The sequence below is a fragment of the Mastomys coucha genome, unplaced genomic scaffold (assembly GCF_008632895.1).
Source record: "Mastomys coucha isolate ucsf_1 unplaced genomic scaffold, UCSF_Mcou_1 pScaffold12, whole genome shotgun sequence".
In the NCBI taxonomy this organism is placed as follows: domain Eukaryota; kingdom Metazoa; phylum Chordata; class Mammalia; order Rodentia; family Muridae; genus Mastomys; species Mastomys coucha.
In genome coordinates, this window is record NW_022196894.1 from 94,230,120 (window position 1) to 94,238,274 (window position 8,155).

An 8,155-nucleotide genomic window follows, 5' to 3' on the forward strand; every position below is an offset into this window, starting at 1 on the left:
GTCTGAAGACAGCTACAGTGTACTCACATATAATAAATAAATAAATGAATAAATCTTTAAAAAAAAAAGATTTATTATTATAAATAAGTACACAGTAGCTGTCTTTAGTTGCACCAGAAGAGGATGTCAGGTCTCATATTATGAGTGGTTGTGAGCCACCATTTGAACTCAGGACCTTCGGAAGAGCAGTCGGTGCTCTTACCCGCTGAGCCATCTCACCAGCCCCAGGGATGAGTACTCTTTACATGCAATCCTGCACCTACCTCCAACTGCTTCCTCCATCTGGTGAGAACCAAGCTCAGTGTATCCCTCTCAGGACCTTCAGTGGCCACGATTTGACCCAGAGGGGGAGGCCCAGTCTACAAAGCTCTCCAGCCTAGCCTCTCCTGCTTCTCCGGCCCCTCCCTGTCTCTGCCCTTCGCACCCTCTGCTTTGGTAGCAGCAGACACATGAGGCTGCCTCCGGGCCTTGCTGTTCCTTCTATAGGAATGCTCTTTCTCCAGAAAAGCTAGTCATAAAATGTCGTTATTTACAGTGAGATCCTCCCTAACACACTAAGGAGGGGGCTCAACCTCACCCTACACTGTGTTTCCTTTTTTGTTTTTCTTCTCCTCTTCCTCCTCCTCATGTGCTTTTGTTTTTTGTTTTGCTCTTGTTTTTTTCTGTGGAGGCTTTTTTTTGGGGGGGTGGGTGTACTGGCTAGTTTTGTGTGTCAACTTGACACAGGCTGGAGTTATCACAGAAGGGAGCTTCAGTTGAGGAAGTGCCTCCATGAGGTCCAGTTGTGGGGCATTTTCTCAATTAGTGATCAAGGGGTTGGGGCCCCTTGTGGGTGGTGCCATCCCTGGGCTGGAGGTCTTGGGCTCTATAAGAGAGCAGGCTGAGCAAGCCAGGGGAAGCAAGCCAGTAAAGAACCTCCCTCCATGGCCTCTGCATCAGCTCCTGCTTCCTGACCTGCTTGAGTTCCAGTCCTGACTTCCTTTGGTGATGAACAGCCATGTGTAAGTAAGCCAAATAAACCCTTTCCTCTCCAACTTGTTTCTTGGTCATGATGTTGTGCAGGAATAGAAACCCTGGCTAATACGGGGGGGGGGGGGGGGGGGGGGGACCCAACTGCTGAGCTTACATGTGTGTGCCACTGACCATGCCCAGATCCTGCATGCTTTTCCTCCACAGCTCTGTATCCTTGCTGCTCTCTTCTCTCGAACCTCTCCCTGACTGTTCCTCTCCTTCCATTCTCTATAGGTGCACAGACATTCTCTGAAGTGCCCTTCTTGTTCACCAGGACCACTCTAGAGCTATCCCAAAGTCAAACACACAGTGGGTACACAATAAATGTGAGTAAATTGATGACATGACCACTGTATGGTATGAGAAAGAATTTTGTTTTGTTTTGTTTGGGGTTTTTTGTTTTGTTTTGTTTTTGACTGGCTGGTTGGTTGGTTTGGTTTTTCCGACTTGGTTTCCAGACTGTATACCCCTGGCTGTCCTGCCACTTGCTCTGTATACCAGGCTGGCCTTGAACTCACAAAAATCTTACTGTCTCTGTCTCCTGGTGGCCTGGAATTAAAGGTGTGTGCCACCAGCATCCAGCAGGAAGGTTTCTTTTCTTGGAGATTTTATTTTTTTAATTAGCTATTTTCTTTATTTACATTTCAAATGTTATCCCCTTTCCTGGTTTCCCCTCCAAAAAAAACTCCTATTCACTCCCCCGTCCCCCTGCTCACCAACCTATTCTCTCCCACCTCTTGACCTTGGTATTCCGCTACACTGGGGCATAGAGCCTTCACAGGACCAGCAGGAAGGTTTCATTGTAGATATAAGTGAGGAGCCAGGGCTAGAGAACAGAGAAGCACCGTGAGAACAGAAGGAGCAGGAGCTGAGGAGTGAGAGAAGCCAGGCTAGGAGATGAAGGGCTAGGGAGAGTGTCTTAGGGTTTTACAGCTGTGAACAGACACCATGACCAAGGCAACTCCTATAAGGACAACACTTAACTGGGGCTGGGTTATAGGTTCAGAAGTTCAGTCCATTATCACCAAGGCAGGAACATGGCAACATCCAGGCAGACATTGGTTCAGGAGAGGTGAGAGTTCAGGAGAGTAGAGCTGAGAGTTCTACATCTTCACCTGAAGGCTGCTAGCAGAATACTGGCTTCCAGGCAGCTAGGATGAGGATCTTAAAGCCCACACCCACAATAGCACAGCTATTCCAAAAAAGCCACACCTACTCCAACGGGGCCACACCTTCTCATAGTGTCACTCCCTGGGCTGAACATATACAAACTGTAACAGCGAGGGAAGGGCCGGGAGACTGGGGGGTGGGGTCTTTGAATCCCCTAACATTTACCTACCTGTGAGTAGGGATTGAGAACCGGGTTAGCATGGACCTTGATAAGCTGATAGGCACTGTAAGTGCATATCAACTGGAGAGCTACATGTCCCTTCTGCCAAAGGTAAGGGAAATGTCTCCTTTTAGCAGAGGGGAACAGGCTCCCAAGTTCTTGAGAACTGCTGGCTTTTATGTAATTTCCAGAAATCCTCCTATAGTCCAGACGGAGCTCACCTCTGAATATTTGAACAGCCTTTCAGAGTTTCCTCTGGCCTGACGAAGTATATGCCAGATAGTAAAAACCTGAGTCACACTCTCAACCTCCACTCAAGACTTCAGGCCACGTAGTAGCTAGAGCCAAAGTCACAGCCAGTCAAAACCTGTTGGCAACTGACATACCTGTGAACCGTCCTTGCCTGCCTGGGGTCAAGAAGCTGCCCCTGTCCTGCAGGGAGTCACAGCTGCTGTCTGGAAAGCCTTCTTAGGAGCAGCAGTGAAAACCTGGAGGGATTGGATTGCAGAGCTGAAGGGAATCTGTGTCCCCAGTAGCTGGCCAGCAGCTTCCTTGGCAGCTTCCAGCCTCCTGTGCCCTCACAGAAGAGAATGCACACTGCTGGCCTTCCTTCAGCGTCTTCTCCCACGGAGACACAACCCTGTCTAGTCTTATGTTGCCTAAAACCAGACCTACTCTGGCCTCAGCTGGTCACAGGTGAGCTTCAGCCTCAGGTGATCCAGTTGTTTGGGTTCCCATGCGTGGAATCTAGAGGACAGACCTCATTGTCCTTCCACTATGTGAAGTAACTCAGAACATTAGCCTTGGCAGTGAGCACCTTCACCCAGGAAACATCTTGCCAACTCAAAAAGAAAGAGCAAAAGAAAGATGGAGGATGTGTAAGAGGAACAACGGGAGTATCCCAGGGTCGCCCTCCCTAGGGCTTCCTGTGTGAGGATGGATTTCTGCAGTGGTTGCCTCAAGGGGCATGCCTCCAGGCATGACCTGGTCACATCTGCTGAGAGGGAACTAATTCTTCAGGGCTTTTGATTGCTACAGGACCACACACACATACTGTAATCAGCAGAAAGCTTCCTGCCCCCTCGGTTGGCACACTTCTGGGGACATCCAAGTACAAAGCTGATGTAAGCCCTCCACAGAGGGCTTACAATATGGGGCTAGAGAGATGGCTTAGCGGTTAAGAGTACTCTTCTGAAGACTGCTCTTCTGAAGGTCCCAAGTTCAAATCCCAGCAACCACATGGGGGCTCACAACCATCCATAATAAGATCTGACTCCCTCTTCTAGAGTGTCTGAAGACAGCCACAGTGTACCCACATATAATAGATAAATCTTTTTTTAAAAAATATGACTACTGAAGCCTAGTGGTGACAAACACCTTTAATCCCAGCAGTCGGAGACAGAGTCTAGTTCAAGGCCAGAATGGTCTATATAGAGAGTTCCAGGGCCGCATAGACTCCATCTCAAAAAAAAAAAGTATTGGTAATGATATAGTTTTCTTTGGGGGGGGGTTGACTTATGAATACAGAATCTTGGGGGCTGGAGAGTTGGCTCAGTGGTTAAGAGCACTGACTGCTCTTCTGAAGGTCCTGAGTTCAAATCCCAGCAACCACAAGATGGCTCACAACCATCCTTAGTGAGATCTGACGCCTTCTTCTGGTACATCTGAAGATGGCTACAGTGTACTTAGATATAATAATAAGTAAATCAAAAAAAAAAAGAATACAGAATCTTGGGCTGTAGCAATAGTTTAGTCAACAAAGTTGTGGTCATGCAAGACTTTGACCTTGAGTTTGATCACCAGAAACCAGGGGGAAAACAAACAGTGTGGTGGGACAACCCAGGGCTGGGGAGGATCCCTGGGCTTGCTGGCCAGCTTAGCCGTTTGCTACAGGCCAGTCTGAGGGGGTGGAGGGGAATAAAAGAAAGGTGAACAGCTGCCTGGGAATTGACATGGAAGTTGACCTTTTGCCTCCAAATGCACATATGCACACAAGATGCAGAATACAAGGATTCTGTCTCATCTTGTTTCATCAGCTACTGTCTTCCTAAAGGCTTCGGGTGAGAAGCATAAGCCTGGGAGACATGAGTGCAGAATGCACTTGATCAATCCTAAACCTGTTACCCGGTGATCAAAGCTGCAGAGCAACCCTGGGATGGCAAAGCTGAGCCAGAGGCCTACACCCGGACAGCAGATACACAAGCACGCGAGGCTTGAAGAGCTTGACACTGCTCAGGCTGGGACAGAACAGATGGACTTCTCACAGACATTTCGGAGAGCCGAGACCAGCTCATTGATAAGCCAGTGTGGTCATGCTAACTAAACACAGGCAATACCAGAATAAGTTTCATGAAATCACAGTTAATTGTCACAAGAGAGTATGTTCCAGACCAGCAAGGTGGTTTGGCAGGTGAAGTGCTTGCTGTCGAAACCTAGGGGCCTGAGTTCAGTATCTAGGACGCGGGATGGAAAGAGAAGTAGCTTCACAAGTTGTCCCCTTCCTTCCACACACATTTGTGGAACGTTCACATGCACACGGACAACGCACAGTTTGTATTTCCTATTTCTTTACCGGAGGAGGATGTGCCACAGCACATGTAGAGGTCAGGGAACAGCTTGCAGGAGCTGATTCTCTCTACCATGTGACTGTGAGGACTCAAATTCAGGTCTTCACCCACTGAGCCATCTCGACGACCACAAAATAAGGTTTAAAAAAAAGGTATGTTCATTATTATCTGGGGGATTAATTTTCTTAACAGATAAGAGAAACACTGATATAACTGGCCTCAGGGTTTGCCAAAAATCTCAGGTTGTGAAGGTTACACATCCCACAGGATGTAAAGCCCACAAATGGCAGGCTCAAGTAGCATCTTGCTCTTCTCTATAAATTAAAAATCTGAGAGCCTTCTCCCAATCCAGAAAAGATACAGCATTACTTTGAACCAGATCTTGGTGCCTATGGCTCATACTTTTTACATAGTCTTTTTTGGAATTTCCAAAAACTTTCTTCAGCATTTAAAAAAAAAAAAAGTTTTCTATTAAGTAGGTGCTAAGCCATGTTCCGAACAGAGCTGTTCAGGAATTCTGGCTTGAACCACTATTCAGTGAGAGGGTTCTGTGTTGGGCTGAAACCATACAATGTTTCCAGTTACAAAGAACATACTTTACCTAAGAGAAACTCCACCCATCTGTTCTCAGTCTGGTTCCCTCCAGAGCAGCAGCGACAGTGAGCACTCTGGGAGGTGGGAGAGCGAGCGGGCTGGACTGCCTTTGCTTTCTCTCTCCTCTCCATATCATCTTCACTCCTTCCTCTGTCTCCCTGTGTCCGTCTGACTCTGTGTCTCTGTCTTTTTCCCTTTCCATACCAGCTGTTCTTCTCATTCTCTTTCTCTCTCCATCTTTACCTGTCTGCCGAATCTTGGGAGTCTGAACCTCTCCAGATCCCCTTTCTCATGTGACCCTACTCTGGAACATGAATCCAGTACAAAACGTCCCATTTTTCCGAACACATCTGTGGCCAAAATTCCTTCCCCTGGGGAGACATAAACAGTACCTACTAGCCCTTGCTTCCAAGGTCCCAGTGACAAACCAAAACTTCATTGCACCAAGGTTCACTCTGGGGAGCCTATGAGTTCATTAGAACACAGATGAGAGGTTACCTATGTGAGGGCAGGAGCAGGCCACACTGGAAAGACTACCTAACAGGGATGCTGACTTCCTCAGAGCCCAATAGGTGAAGCCTCGCTCCCCTAGTCCTTCCCTGATGGCATACTCTAGTCACTCTCTAGGACAGAGTAGCATACATCAGGTGGTAGGAAGTGGCTGGATACTAAGGTGGGAATCCTGTGTCGCTCCCCAGCACCCTCAGGGAAATAAACATTTCGCAAGCCCAGCTGTCAAGATCTTCTGTAAACACAGAACAACATTATGACACAGCTGAACGCCCCATAATGGTAGTTGCTGGACTTGGAGGACAGTCATGAACAACAGCATCTCATGACATGGGGCTCTACTATGGCTGTTTTTACCTCTCATTCAAGAGACATCAGGCGTAAAATAAAGCAGACCCTTCCAGTTTGTGGCTGTTTCTGTTGGTTGGCTGTGTTTGTAGACTCACTCCTCACCTTCTACCTTCTTTTGGTCTCTGGGATCAGGCTTGGCGTCAATCACTTTCACCCACTGAGGCATAGCACTGGCCCCTATTGTTTTTTTTTTTAAGTTGTGACTTATATTGATAATTAGTTCAACAGTAGATTGCTAGGCATGAAACAGACTTGAGCTTATGAGACTACACAGGCTGGTTAAAGTTTTACAGCCATTTATCTTCCTTTAGATGCCTGTACTGGGAGGTAGTTAGGAAGGGAGGGAGGACCACCTAGAGGCCACAGACGCCCACAGGTGCCGGAGATGTTCTTCCACCTCAGGTTTTGAGGATGTTAGTATTCTAACCCTGCCTTTGGTAACCCAAAGTTATCAAAGACTGAGGAGAAAGCCTTTGGGAATGATGTCGATGTCAATTTCAGAGCAGTTTCCAGCCAGCTGGGAGCCTAATCCAGAAGTGACTCAGAGACAGTCATGGGCTTGTACACCACCAGGGCCTGGATGCCCTGCCCCGGGCTGTGGAGTGTGAAGGGTCAGAATCTCACTCTGCTTTTTTCTTTCCCGTCTGGTGTGAGTTATGAATAATGATCTCTGTAACTAAGCCACAAACACAAGAGTTCCAGGAAGCCACCTCAGCTTGTAGAAATGATGCCTGACTCTGCCCTGACTAGCTGTAGCTCCGCCTTTCATTCCACCTCAAAAAATATGACAGCTACTCATAAATATTCATGAAAGTCTCATCAGTATGCATGAGAGTAGCCAGAACATAGCTGTGGTTACTGAATCTAGGATTTACCAAATGCTGGTTGTATAGGCATGCACCACCATGCCCTGCTGAGTTAGCTGATCTCTTAACTAAATTAGAGGTTCAAAGAATGTGCTTTTCGGCTTAAACTCATAAAAATTATCTCTTTGAAATGTTGATAAGTATTATATATAAGCCAGGCTCCATAGCACATGCCTGTAGCAATGCCAGCATTTGAGAGGTTGAGGCAGGAAGATTAAGGGTTCAATACCAGCCTAGACTAAATGTCAAGACCCCTGTCTCAAAACAAAATTATACATGTAAATTCAACATGAGTGGTAAAATTATAATCATATCTAATTCTGAAGAACAAAAACCTTATTGCTACAGAGCCACATGTGCATATTTTTATAAGGTTTTTTTAATATTTGATTTTATTTTTTCTGGATGAGTGCTTTGTAAGAATATACATATATACCATGTATTTGTCTGGAGTCTGAGGAGGCCAGGCCAGAAGAGCTATGGTTTGATGATGGTTTGTATATGCTCAGCCCAGGGAGTGGCACTATTAGGAGGTGTGGCCCTTTTGGAGTAGGTATGTCACTGTGGGTGTGGGCTCTAAGGCCCTCATCCTAGAACTCAGTCTTCTGTTAGCTGTCTTCAGATGAAGATGTAGAACTCTCAGCTCCTCCTGTACCATGCCTGCCTGGATGCTGCCATGCTCCTGCCTTGATGATAATGGACTGAACCTCTGAACCTGTAAACCAGCCCCAATTAAATGTTGTCCTTTATAAGACTTGCCTTGGTCATGGTGTCTGTTCACAGCAGGAAAACCCTAAGACATATGGTTACAATCGACTATTATCTGTTTTGCAGGTGCTGGGAACCAAATCTGGGTCCACTACAAAAGCGAGCAGGCACTTCCCAACTACTGAGCCAGCTCTCCAGCTTAATTTTAGGTTTTTGAG